At 45.0% G+C, this 14,490-nt stretch overlaps 1 protein-coding gene across 2 annotated transcripts in view; it reads right to left on the reverse strand.

The window, feature by feature from the left end:
• The window catches only part of NUAK1 (NUAK family kinase 1), a 126,046-nt gene that overhangs the window by 103,789 nt on the left and 7,767 nt on the right, over positions 1 to 14,490 (reverse strand). Inside the window, exon 1 of one of the 2 annotated variants that reach the window (XM_029601540.1) lies at positions 2,178 to 2,230. The exons of the other annotated variant lie outside the window; for it this stretch is intronic. The gene's annotated coding sequence lies outside the window, so the exon portion shown is untranslated. Of the gene's footprint in view, positions 1 to 2,177; positions 2,231 to 14,490 lie in introns of those variants that run through there. 2 annotated transcript variants of the gene reach the window in all.

Here is a 14,490-nt window from a genome sequence, read left to right on the forward strand (position 1 = left end):
CTGATCAAGCCATGTTTCCTTCTGAGCTGTTCCAGCCTTTCAGCCATGGTTCAGGACCTGAATACTGCTTGAGTCTTCCTTTAAATAAGGGGCAGGGGCTATTCCTTCTTACCCTCCTATTCACGGAGGGTGTCATGGGTTTCAGCACCAAACATTTGTGGAAATCCACAGCTTTTATGGTTCAAATCACACAAAGTCCAATCAGCTCCATAAAAATTATAACTTTAATCCGCTCTAAAGAGCTCAACTTGAGCACACTGAACAGAGAAAAGCAAGAAGGCTTGCAACTGCTTACATCAACCCAGGAGCTTCCTGGTCTCTGCTCTTCCTTTCCCAGCTTTGCTTGCAGCTTCTGCTGAGCGTTTTTAAAAGTACGGTGATCAATATTGGGAATACATATTTTCCAGATTCAACAGGGTTTGAAAATGGCATCCAAAAATGGATGGCTGGCAAGCTAAAAATAGGCACAAGTGGCTGCAATTTTGCTCTGGTTCCAGTGCCAGCATCAAAAGAAGCGAAGAGGAATGCCCCAAAAGTGCAGTCTGAACCTAGGGAGTTCCCTCCAATGGGCTGGAAAAAAGAGGTGGAGATAGTCCTGTGAGTGCAGTGGGTGTTTGAACATCCCCACTATTAAAAACAAACTCCTTCACTGTGTCCAAGGTGGGGTCATTTGTTTTGGAGTGGATATTCAAACGTAATTTAGAGGTTTAATTGAAAAGTTATCTGCCCAAATGGCTCAGCCTCGATATTCAGCGACTTGTCCAGCTAAATTCTAGCCGGATAACTCTTTAACCGGCTAGTATTTAGCCAGATATGTCAGGGGCAGTCCTGGGGAGGAGCGGAGTTAGCTGGTTAGCTGCAACCAGGTCTAAAGTTAGCCAGATATACCTATCTGGCTAACTTTTAAGATAGCTAGGTATATTCAGTGGCACGGCTGCACTGCTAAAATTTAATTTCTTATAAAAACTATAATATTTCAGTAATAATTTTCAGAATGTGCTTAAACATGTGTGGTATAGTTCAGTGGACACCAACCTTTAAATTAACTCAAAATATTTATTTTGAATTTCTAGATTGCTTTTTCAATCTTATCTCGAGGTTTAGCAAACAAACAGTAGATACAGTACACTTTGGAATACAAACCTTCACGCTATGAAAAAAAAAAAAGTCTAAAAAGCATAAATAATACCAGATAAAAGAGTAATCCAATGCCTCTCCCCCACCTCATCCCCCAAATAGCAAACAGATCATGCTCAAAACAATAAAATAATTACAAGAATAGGCTTAGGACCTTAAAGCAACAATGCCCTAAAAGCCGCAGAACAATATCACTGTAAAACAAACTTACTATTAAAATCTGACTCAGTTACTAAATACTACAATAAACAACCAGGGTTTTTTTTTTCCACTTTCTGACCTAACAAGCTGCACTGCTCAGTAAAATGTGAAGTAAGTGGGTGTAGGCTGATGGCAGTACTGTACATTCCCAAACGATTCTCTTCTTGCATAGCCACGTCCCAGGCAAGCATTGCCTTGGAGTTCAGAGAGGCTGCTTTTGTACAAATAAACACCAGTACCACCCAGCTGTCCCCTACACATATTAGGTTTGAAACACACAACAGTTTTTCTTTTTTCAAAACTCCAGTCTAGCAATGTAATGGCCTGGTCCAATTTGACAAAAATATCCCACAGCAGATATTTTACTACAAGTCTACAACGTATGCCCCATCTGTGAAACAATTTTTTTAAAAAATGCCCAAATAAGACTGCATTTATGCTGCTTTCGTAACTAGACAGTTCATAAATCATGAGTTGAGCAGTGGAGAGAATGACACAAGTTACTTTCAAGTGCTCCTTTTACCTCTTGACTACACTAAACGAAGACTTACATTGGAGGCCAAAGATCTCTCAAAGATATGATTTTCAGCCCTGCATTAAAGAAATGCTGAGTAATAACAGTTATGGCTGCCTCAGTTAAAGATAACCAGGCACGTTTCTTTGCATTTAAGGAAGCAGGGGGAACAGGCTGAGCTGGTCCTGGGTCCTCCCCGTTGTGTGCATTGCATGCATTTGTACTGCCGTTTTCTCTAAGGAACATGGGACACGCCAGGCCTGGCTGAGCCTGTACCTTACCCACTTGAAGACACCCAGTAACCCCGAGTTCCTTGCCTACCTACCTGTTCTCTCAGACCCTACATCTCCAGCTTCCCAACACCAAGATTTTGCCTTCCTGTCTTAACGCACTTCCTAATCCCCCCCCCCCCCCCCCCGCGTTTCTGATCCATTTCCTCCCTCAAAAGGTTGCTCCGAGTTCCGGTTTCATTTTAGTTTTGCTGCTCCTTTAACAAAGTCCCTATGGTCACAAAGCCCTAATTCCACACGAGCAAGGCTCAAAATACTGACCGGGGGAGGCAAAAGCAACGGGGGAAAGAGAGTTGGAAAGGAAGGCCAAAAAGCCTAGTCAGGGTGCCAGATAAAAGATTTAAACCAAGAAAGCAATGACGAAAAAGGAAAGGTCTGACTGTTAAAGTAGTTCATGCTTCTGCTTCCTTTCAAGCTGGTGGCTTGCTGAGGCTGAGCAGGGAAGGTCCGGCCAGCCAGGCGGAGGGCTGCGCGCGCTCCTGTGCGGATCTGCGACGGGCTTATTGGGGGAGTCATTGAGCAACCGGGTGCCGCCAGGCGCCCAGGAGGAATCCATGAACTACAAAGCAAAAACATCAGATCGCACGTGCACAGCTACAGGGAATCGTTCTAACTGGCCGGTTAAGAAATCGGTTAACTTGAAGCCCCGATCACAGAAGAGCACTTTCCAAATACGTGCATACAGAACAGATTTCACCTCGGAAGAAGATGCGCAGATGAAAAACGGACAGAAAAAAAACTTCTGCCTTTTCCGTCAGAATGGACCCAGGATGTGTATATCGTTTTACTGCTTCAGCTGGTTATGAATGCAGTGGTAAAAAAACACTGAAAAAAAAAATATCGCCCTCCCCCCACCCCCAAAAAATGCTGCTAGTCCTAGTAAAGAAAAGAAAAAAAAAAAAAAAAAAGAGTCCAAACAACGATCCTAGGTTTAAATGTGTCTCACAGGTGTATTTTAAAAAGCTTTTTATGGCAAGGTGCCAACATTTGCTGACTGGTATTTTTATGGGCTGTTCCGTCTCAGGCCGACTCGCCAGACACAGCCCCAGGGGGGGTGCGGCCTGCCTTCCCTGCATTCTTCCAAAGGCTAAACACTTATTTTCTCCTGTACCAAAAAATGTTCCACCAAGAACACAGAGCTCACCTCGCTTGTCCCCAACCAGGCTCTCCCCTCTTCCCCTCCCTGGTTATGTAACAGTTCTCACTTTAAAATGGTAATAAATGGAAGGAGGAGGACTCTAAAATTGCAGTGGCAAACTGCTTGCTAATCCGAGTATTTTATTCATTGCAACACACACAATTAAACACGGTTAAAGAATTACACGGAATTAAGTTGGCAATTCTGCCGACAGCCGTAAATAACTGCAGGTCCATGAAGTGTACGTCGTTAATATTCATCATGAGCTCCTTCACTGATCTGCTTCCCTTCAGGGATGAGAAACCTCTCTTGAAGCAGTTCTAGACAGACTTTCACCAGAAGGTTTTCTCTTCTCTCTGTCACTCTCACACAAAAATGTACTCCTATCATTAAAATTAGAAAGGTTAATCCTGTGAAAAAGAGAGGCTTTTTTTTTTTTTTTGTTTACCAGAATGCCTAGAAAAAGTACTTTGGGTTCAGTTCATGCAGCAAAGTAATCACAAAGAGGGAGCATCTGCAGAGAGGAACTGGGTGAAATGCTGCCGCTAGGCACTATTAGTGCCAGTGCCAGTGCCTTGCCGCCACCCCACCCTCCCAGAAAACTCTGAAGCCCCACCTTGCTTCTTCTGCCACCCCTCCCCTCCCCTCCCCCCATCCCAGCAGCCTCAGAGAGAGACTTTCCTTGCTCTTGCCACCGCCTGGATGAACCCGAAAGCCCTGCTGTGCCCCCTGGTCCTGTACCCTATGGAGTTCCGCTGCAGTAAATGCGCGCTCTCAGGTCCTGCTCCCCACAAGAAGCAGGGCGTGGAGTGAAGGCTTAGACCCCCACGCTTACTGCGCTGGAGCATCCTGTCGATGGAAGGAAGGGAGGAGAGGGGAATTGCTACTGAAGGTCCGAGGCTGGGAATTTTGCCGCATTAGGCACAGGTCTCTGCACATCTCACTTCAGAGTGTAAAAAGTGCCATGCCAGGTCAGACCAAAGTCCCTCAAACCCAGCATCCTGTCTCCAGCAACGGCCAGTCTGGGTCAAAAGATCCCGGCAGGTCCCAAAAAAGTAGATCGTTTTCTTCTTAATCATTCCTAGGGATAGCGATGGCTGATGAATAATGTTTTTTGGCTTTTTCCTCCAGGAACTTGTCCAAACGTCGCCCTGACCACGTGCTCTAGCAACTGATTCCACAGCTTGATTGCGCATTGACTAAAAAAAGTACTTTCTATGATTTGTTTTAAATGTTACGATCCCCCCTGTTGCTGCGCTACAGGAGGTATCTTACCTTTCCTCCGGAGGACGCTCCGAAGCCAGGGCCTCGCCTGTGCACCATCCAGGACTTGCTCCAGGGCCTGGGAGGCCTAGCTGTTCCTGAGGCCTGCCTGTGGCTTGCATGGCTCTACTATTTTGGGAGGGAGGGAGGCAACGCCCTTCTCCCTAGGGGCCGGCCTGCAGCTCTCTACCCCAGTTATAGGGCCAGCAAGGGGCGGTCCTGGCAAACTCCTCCCAGGGAGTTGCCTACATCCTGCAGTATAAAAGGACTCTCATTTCACTTGCAACTTGCCTTTGGATTGCGGATTACAGTTGTCTGTATCTCCTCCTTGATCCAGGTCCTCCGTGGTCTGCCTTGCTTTGATGGCTCCTTGTCCTGTCTTGCCTTGATGTCTGTTCCTGACCTTGCCTTGATGTGTTACCTGATGTCTGTTCTGGATCCTGTGTTTGATCCAGTTCCTGAGTTTCCCAGATGACCCTGCTTCAGGCTGCCGGTGTGCAGCAATCCCCTGCTTCAGGCTGCCGGTGTGCAGCAAACCCTGCTATAGACTGCCAGGAGTGCAGCTATCTGCCTTACCCTGTTCCTGAATGCTAGCACTTCGTTCCTGTATCTTCAAGATGTCCTGGTGCCTCGGGGCAAGCCATGTTGTGGTCCGTGACCAGCCCCGTGGGCGGGCCGTGTAGGGCACTTCGTGATGCAAGCCATGCACCTCGTTCCTGTATCCTCGAGATGTCCTGGTGCCTTGCGGCAAGCCATGTCGTGGTCCGTGACCAGCCCCGTGGGTGGGCTGTGTAGGGCGCTTCGTGATGCAAGCCATGCACCTCGTTCCTATATCTGTGAGAAAGCCTTACCTTATTATTGAAGGCAACCTCTGTAGTGGTCCGTGACCAGCCCCGCGGGTGGGCTGTGTAGGGCGCTCCATGTTGCCAGTCTCGTACCTCGCCCTTGAGTCTCCTGTATGCCTCATACCTCGTTCCTGCCTCTGATGTCTCTGCACCAGTCCTTGCCTCTGTCTCTGCACTGGCCTACGCCTAAGATGTCCTTCGTGTACCATGGACTCTGTCTGCCCTCGTTCTCTGTCCGGCCTGCCGCCCTTTGCCGTTACCCAGCGGCAGGTCCGAAAGGGCTTGGAACAGTCGGAGGACCGTTCATCAACCAACATTGCGTTGCTGGTTGTCATGGGCGTGCAGGTCCGGCTGAGGGTCAGACTCCGCTCCTGAATCCCTGCTTCGGTACACGCCTGGCTCACCATGCCAGCACCGGCTCACCTCCCACGGTGTGGCTGGGGCTCCTCCCTAGCTCTCGCCGTGGCCCAAGGGCTCACACCACCCGCTTTAGAGACGGCCGTGCTCCTCGCGCCTACGATATGTACCCGAGGGTGCCCAGACCCTCGGCCCGTCAGCGGCGTGGCGGACGCGCCCGTACCAGAAAATCTGCTGGTTGTTAATTTCATGGCATGGCCTCTTGTTTTAGTATTATTTGAAAAGGTAAATAACCAATCCTTATTTATCCGTTCTATCCCACTCATGCTTTTATGAACTTCTATCATGACTCCTCTCAGCCGTGTCTTTCCCAAGCTGAAGACCCCTAACACGTATAGTTTATCATCAAGGGGAGCTGTTTTATCCCTTTTAATTGCCCTCCTCTGCACCTTTCCTAGTTCTGTTATGTTTGGTTTTTTTTATTAAGATAAGGATGACTAGAACTGCATACAAAACTCAAGGTAAACATCCACTGTCTGGGAGTATGTGAGGTCTTACCAGCTCCCTGGGGCCTCCCCAAGCTTTTCTAGGCCTGGGTTCTTATAGTAGGGTGAAGGGAACCTCCCTTCACCCAGAATCCCTAGCGGCATTCTGCCTTAAGGAGGCCTGGGCTAAAATCTTGAACAGGGCTCCTTACGGTAGCATGAGGGAGTTGTCGATACACCCTGTCCCATACTTTCATGGATTGATACAGAGGCAATATGATACTCTGTCTTATTCTCCATGCCTAACATTCTATTTGCATTTCTGATCACTGCTGCACACCGAGTTGAGAATGTATTATCCACATGGAGTCCAAGCTACCTTTCCTGAGTGTTGACTCCTAGTACAGAACCCAACATTGTGTACTTGTAGTTGGGGTTATTTTTTCCCTAGGGCTTTCACTTTGAATTTGCCCACATTACATTTTTTCTGCCATTCAGATGCCATCTCCTAGTCTCACAAGGTCCTTCTCCAGTAAGGCCTTTGACACAGCTCCACACAGCCAACATAAATAAACTGAGCACCCTTAGTATGGGCCCTAGAATGGCCAACTGGGTTAGAAACTGTATGCATTACTTCCCACATTTGGGGGGGTGAAATCCAGAAAAGACCGTAACTGAGATATCTCATGGAAAACATATTTCTGATCTAAATATTTTAATTCACATCTACACGGAAATTTTAATATAAATGTAGCCCCCCTTACAAGGATTTCTGATTTTAACTTGAGAAACTCTTTTCTTTTTAATTGAGTAATTCTTGAGAGGTCTGGATAGATCCATACTTGTCCGTGGAATTTCTCAAGACGATGTCTGAGAAATAATCGGAGAACCGTATCCTTCTCAGTTGTAAACAAAAATGATACAAAGAGTGTACTTCTAGTAGCAATATTAGTATCGATTGACATTTCTATCACCTCAGTCAAATTAAGTGGCCCTTCTGATTGTATATTTCCCAAATGATCTTCTGTATTCCTTGGATGTATATAAAAGGCCTTTGCCAGAGCAGGCAATGATTGTTTAGGCATTTTTAATACATATTGCATATAATCTTTGAACATATCTACAGCTGATATTAAGTTCTGAAAAGGAAAATTCAATACCCTAAGATAAGGATATCTTAATGAATTTGAGAAATTCTAACTTTTTTCATTAATCATTTCAGATTTTATCATTGTTTGCATTTTTTCCACTTCATCCAATCTATCTTCAACTAAAGCTACTTTGTTACACAACAAAGCTGAATTCTCTACTTTTAATACTCTCTGCTGAAAGTTGTTAGTATTCAAAGTTAGTTTTATGATAGCCTGTTCCAAAGAGGTTTAAGTTGTTTTTCTCTGTATGCGATGAGAAAAGTGATTAATTTCTCTTTTCTTTCTAAAAACTGGATTCCTTAAACCGCTCATGTAAAAATTTCTTTTCCCTGGATTGCCTTGAGAAAATACAGATGATGTAGTTTATAATTACCCCTTGAAATATTGGAGATTGTTATTATATGCAGTATCATAATCTGTATTCAGTTAATGTTCATTAACGTATGTTCTTTATTGAAAATTCAGAAATAAAATTTTTTTAAAAAACTGGCTGAGTGGAAGGTGACAAAGGGTAGTAGTAAATGTAGTTCACTCTGAGGAGGGGGGCATTACTAACAGTGTCTTTCAGGGATTGGTCTGTGGGCTGGTTCTTTTCATTATTTTTATGAGCAACATAGCGGAAGGATTGTCAGGAAAGGTTTGTCTTTTTGCCTATGATACCAAAATCTGCAACAGGGTAGACAGCAAGGAAGGTGTGGAAAACATGAAGAGGGATCTAGAAAAGCTTGAGGAATGCTCTAAGGTCTGGCAGCTAAGATTTAAGCTAAAAAATGCAGAGTAATACATTTAGGATGCAAAACCCAAGGGAAAGGTACAGTATTGGAGGCAAAAATTCTTCTAAGCACTGAAGAAGAACAGGATCTGGGTGTTTTTGTATCTGATGATCTTAAGGTGGCCAAACAGGTGGATAAAGCAACAAAAAAGCCAAAAAACCTTTTTGGCTGCATAAGGAGAGGAATGGTCATCAGAAAAGGGAGGTAATATTACCCCTGTATAAAGTTCCTGGTGAGAGCTCATCTGGAATATTGTGTACAATTTTGGAGACTGTACCTTCAAAAGGATATAAACCAGATGGACTCATTCTAGAAAGCAGCTACTAAAATAGTCAGTGATCTTCATTCTAAAGCGCATGGGATAGACTTAAAGATCTAAACATGTACAACCTAGAAGAAAGGCGAGACAGAAGAGAGAAGATTGAGACTTCAAATACCTCAAAGATTTCCATGCACAGGAGGCGAGCCCCTTTCAATGAAAGGAGATTCTATTACAAGGGGTCATTGAATGAGGACGAAAGGGGGGTAAATCTTAGGAAATATTTCATTACAGAGAGAGTAGTGGATGCATGGAACGGCCTCCTAGTGGAGGTGGTAGAGACAAAAACTGTATCTGAATTCAAGAAAGCATGGGATAAACACAGGAGATCTCTGAGAGAGTGATGGGAATAGTAAAGTTAAATTAGTTGGGAAGATGGGCAGACTAGATGGGCCATATAATCTTTTTCTGCCATCTATGTTTCTAATCTGCTGCTGTTTTAACTTTGAACTATCTGTGTCATCTGCAGATCTGATTCCCTCACTCATTCCCTTTTCCCAGGGCCGGTGCTAACATTAGGCAAATTAGGAAGTCACTTAGAGTTACAAAGTTTTGGGGGCAGCAAAGTCCTACTAGCACAAGGCCCAGAGGTGTGCTGTGCCAGAGTTAATAACACCAAAATAAGGGAAGACTGTTCTGGAGTTCTGTGCTAGAGGTACCAAATACTCTTGCACCAGCCCTGCCTTCTCCATGATGTATTCCATTTTATATTCTGCCATTTCCACATGTTCAAAGCGGATTACATCTGTATCTATATATACACATACACACAATTTGTTATACATAAAACAATACTTCTAAAACTATTACAAATCACAATACACATATCAACCATAATAGCAAACTTAAAAAAGAAAAGAAATACACTGCACTATCACTACATCCACCACCATATGCTAAACAATACAGGTCCCCATACTGATCCCTGCAATACTTCACTAATACCATTTAGTCCTACCATCTGTTTCCTGTCTATTAGCCAGTTAGCAATAGACAGGAAACAGAACGCTGCCTCCTAGCCTATGGCTTTCTAATTTCCCGAGGAATCTCCCATAGGGGACATGCACCTATGCAGCCTTATTCAATAAAGATTCTTTTTGCATAAGTCATTCAGTGCCTTGTTATATTTGTTACATTGTGTCCAATATATGCATAGATATTTTTGGTTTTGTTTTGTTTTTTTTAGGAGGCACAGAATGGGGAAAATATCCTTCGGAAACATGTGGAAAATTTTGAAAAGCTCTATTAATTTTGATGCCGGCACCCAGTGATCTTATTTGTTCAAATAAGGCCCGCAAAGTAATTACAGTCTGTAATCGCTTTCATGTTGACAATAAATGATAAAACATTGCAATGTCCAAATATAGGGCAGCCTAAAGGGGATCGTCACGATACACTTTTCGGATGCCTGTCTTAAAGATGTGGATGGTCATATCACTTCTTTTACTTGTCAGTTACAATCCAGGAACAGGGCGAGAAGGTAGCCTACTCACGCTGCATGCACAAGGCACGAGAGAGGGAGAAAACCATTGGCAATGTGGGATTCATCCAATTGGCATTCAGCCGCCTATGTAGGCAAAATCCAACTTTCATCGAAAAACAGAACCCCATGTAAGGAGCACAGAAAGCGTTTTACAGAGAGATTTTAGACTTCATTCTAATAAAGGCTCTGAGTAGCTGGAACTATGTGGGAAGGCATTTTATTTAGTCCGTGATGCTTAACTTTCATGTCTCTCATTGTCAAATGCCTGAATTCTAAATTCACATGTAAGAGGAGAAGGATCAGGCACTTACTTTTCCGAAACGGCAAATAGCAGTGGTTCAACTCGCTCAGTGTGACGAGTTTTCCAAAGGAAATAAAAAAAAAAAAAACAGCATAGCTGGGAGATTCAAGACAAATCCTGCCATTCTTTGTGGTGCATTTGATGCCGTACATCATTAGGTTATTTGTCCAGCCTGCTCCTCACTTGGTTTCCCTGGCACAGTTCCTTTCCCTGCCTTTTCCAACACCTTGCAGCTCATGTCCTCGTCCACGGTCCTCCATGGGTTCTCACTACTCCGTTCTCTGGACTGGCTTCAATTTAAGTACCAGGCAATTTTCAAACTGTTTATTATTACTAGAGGTGTGTGAACCTATCAAAAAATGGTTTGACTGATATTAATCATATATTTTTTAAATTAAAAAAACCCAATTCGACAGTGTTGGCAGTGGGCACCAGACAGGCAGCAGGCCAAGTCCGTTACCCTGCCAAAAGTGTGTAAGAGAGACTGTAAGGGAGTGCACGTTTCTTCCTTGAAATGATGGCGTCTGGCCACTTGAGGACACGCTGAAAGAGAAGGAGGAAGAGGGGGCTGCTTCATAATTAGCTGGATTTACAGCTAATCCCAGAAGTCAAGTGAAGGGGCCCTCCTGGTAACAGGTGTGCAGCACTGCCATGCAGAAGCTTCCCAGTTCAGTCCCCAAGTCAGATCTTCCGTTCAGCTGGGGGGTGATGCGGAGGCAGCACTCGCAGCCCCTGGGGGATGAGGAATCATGGTCATTGCTCGAGGTGGACGACTTGTGGCCAGACTCATTGCCCCTGACTGCATGGATTGCTCGTCAATGCAATAACCAGAATGCTAAGAGCGGGCTACGAAAGTAAGGGAGAAATCCCTGGGTGGTCAGGCAGGAAGGTTCATGGTGACAGGAACCCAGCCCTGGTTCTGAATGGAGCTGCAAGTGCAAAGGAGCAGAGGAAATTGCCGGGTCATGAAAAAGAACAAGCAAGATGAGCGAGGTTGGCACAAAGAGCTGACTGGTACGTACGGGAGTTATGGAAGGGACTTTTTTTTGGCTGTTACAGGGGAGCTGTACTTACGGGGGGAATGCAGGCCTCTAGCAAATGAAGGCTTATACCAAGGCTTCCCCAACCTGTCCTGGGGACCCCACAGCCAATCGGGGTTTCAGGATATCCCCAATGAATATCCATGAGATAATTTGCATATAATGAGTCTCCAAGATGTGCACATTTATCTCATACATATTCATTGGGGATATCCTTGTTGCGTCCGGTCTCAGACGGCTTCGACCTCTGTGCCTCACCTTTCTTCCTTCTCTCTCCTCAAGCCTTGGGAAGATGGCTGCTGCAGTGTCTTCATGCCGCTCTCTCCAGCATCCCCGGAAAGGCAACGGCGACGGTGTTAGCCATGGATTTCCTGAGGGCCTCCTATGGTGAAAGCGTGCGGACGCCACCCACGTCATGGCGGGAACCTCAGGGGCGTCCCCTCTGAGTGACATCACGACATCCGGGTATTTAGCCTGCCCTTCATTTGCTAACAAACTGAGTTAACAAGGATTGGATTGGATTGGACTGCCTCTGGTCTAAGCTATTCTGCCGCTTCCTTGCTGCTGCAGGAAGCCTTCTCTCTGCCCTTCGGGGTATTTCATCGCTAACCTGGGTACCCCCTCCTCGGGGGCCCTTATGCTCTCTTTCAGGTACCTATCTGGGATACCGGGTACTCGCTCCTCGAGGGCCTGCTCTCCCAACTCTGGTTCCTGAATCTGAACTACTTCTGGCTGCCAGGATCTTCATTAATACAGCTTTCTGCTTCAGTGAGTACAACCCTTTCAAGTTTGTCTCATCTTCAGCTTCAGTGCTTGGAGTCTACATCCGGGACCTTCCTCTGCTACCCTGCGCTGCCTCTCATCTACTCAAGTGTGAGACTGGTCTCCTCTGCTGAGGACCCCTGGACTACTTCTAAGTTAACTCACTGCTGCCCCTCCTGGGAAGTACCACCGAGCTATATAATAAATACAAATTCTCTGTGTCTGCGTGTATAGAGTCTAGCCTAGTACTGCGGTTTCTCACGGGGCTCCTCCCCGTGGGCATGACCATCACCGCAGTACCCAAGTCTCCACTCCAACACCTCAAAACCATAGCAATCCTGAAAACTTGACTTGCTGTGGGGTCCCCAGGACAAGTTTGGGAAGCCCTGGCACCACAGGGAGTTGAAACTGTGGTATTAAACCATGAAATAACAGAGGTGGGGAGAAAGACATGTGTGCTGAACTGCGGGGGGTGGGGGGGGGGGGGGTTCTGTGAAGCAATACCGTATGACCCTGTCCTTGTTCAGTGGAGTTCGTGTGGGAGGGGTAGTGGGAGAATACAGAGGAAGCTATCAGACCGGCCACACTCTCACAAAGACACACAGATATATGTCGTCACACATACTCTTAACTGTGTCCCTGTTTTTCTGCATACGATTCAAAGTTCTTTCTACCTTACAAATCCACTCGACGAGTTTGTATTGTGTAAGACACTGAACAGGAATACAGATCCATGTGACTACGGAACAATGACCTACGCCACCTGATCACAATAATCACGCCTCAACAAAGTCACTAGAAAAGTTAAAAAAAAAAAAAGGGTTCCCCAAAATCTTCACTACAAATCAGTGTGTAAGACACTGAACTTAAGGCAGAGCTGTATGATTGCTTAACCACTGAGCAAACCACCAGAAAGAGTGCATGGCAGAGTTGGGTCTAGACTAAGCCTGAGGCCTCTGCTAAGTCAGTGGCTTCCTCTTCTTAGCACACACTGGCACCAAGCAAGCCAAGTCCTACCTATCCCTACCTTCTCAGGCATGGGCGGAAACCAATTATGTGGTGGATTTCCATTGGCCAATGAATGATTTACTCCAGTGAACAAGAAATGTCTTGAACGTCAAGTTTCCAAACCTAAGGCATGGGAATTCCCTTGAAATCTGTGGAAAAAAATAAAAATGCCATACAAGTAGTTCAAAAAAAATTCCCCGGCGCACCCGGGGAAATTCCAATACTATCTGAAGAGCTCGAACCAAGCTGCAATTTGCACAGTTCCAGTTCAACCCTGAAATGGGTGTCCAAGGCTTCCATTCCCTGCTGTCTCTCCTCCCCCCTGCTATGCTCAGTCATTCCATCTCTGCCTGACATCTCCCTCTCTAGCCTTCTTTCCCATTTTTGGGCCTCTCACTCTTCTTGCATCCTTCCTACGAAGCAACCTTCCACCTCAAGTTCACGAGGCCCCCTTCAATAACTTTTTTTCAAAAAGCAATTAAAGGCGCATTTACTTACGCTGGCCTAGTTATATGCATTACCTCCATCTTCAATTCCTGTATTCTTATTGGGCAGTCGATATCCTATATATTAACTTATTGTAGGTGACTTGGATTTGGCACCACATAGATATTGTTAAAAAAAAAAAAAAGGATATACACCACCTGCATTTTATGTAACTATTAAAAATGAATCCAGCATAAAAAAGATTTCAAATCAGGATTTCACACTGGCACTGTTAGTGATGAGTGATAGGAAAAAGGTGATTCTATTTAATTTGGAACCAATAAATAAACACTAAAGTGTTATGATAAGGGCCAATTATGTGAAGGCCTTCTTTCCACGAGTTTTAACATGGAGTTTAAGGTTATTGAAAAGCCTACATGCATTAAACATCTGGAATTTTTGGCAAGCGTCCAAGATATTTAATCAGGGCATGATAAAATTCTGTGCACTGTAACAGACATACCCACCCAGCCTCCTAGCATTCAGACACATAGGGTTTCTCTAACACAGTAAGCATGTAGGCTAAAAATATTAAAAGCAGATAAACATCGCTTACAGATGCTCAACAGCTTTCATGTGGGAACAGCAAATGAGGGTCTCTGTGCCTGCACTGAAACAGACACCAAGGACAGGAAACAGCATCAGGCAAGCTCTAATGGAAGTCTGGATGCACTTACTGTACATCAGTAATGAACTGGTCATGAAATTTATGGCCCATTTGGCAATATTTTATTGTACTCTAGCCCTGCTTTCTGATGTATCTCATCTAGTTGCTATAAAAAGGTGCAAACAATCTCTTTTCATTTTTAATTCATGATCTTGGTGGATGCCGTGCACCAGTTTTGTGTACAGCAAGAGCCAGGCTCTGGATGCACTTACTGTATCTCGGTGATATGCTAATGAAATGTATTTCCCTCTTGGCACTGCTTTGCTCTGC

Source organism: Rhinatrema bivittatum, chromosome 4, assembly GCF_901001135.1.
Source record: "Rhinatrema bivittatum chromosome 4, aRhiBiv1.1, whole genome shotgun sequence".
Lineage (NCBI taxonomy): Eukaryota > Metazoa > Chordata > Amphibia > Gymnophiona > Rhinatrematidae > Rhinatrema > Rhinatrema bivittatum.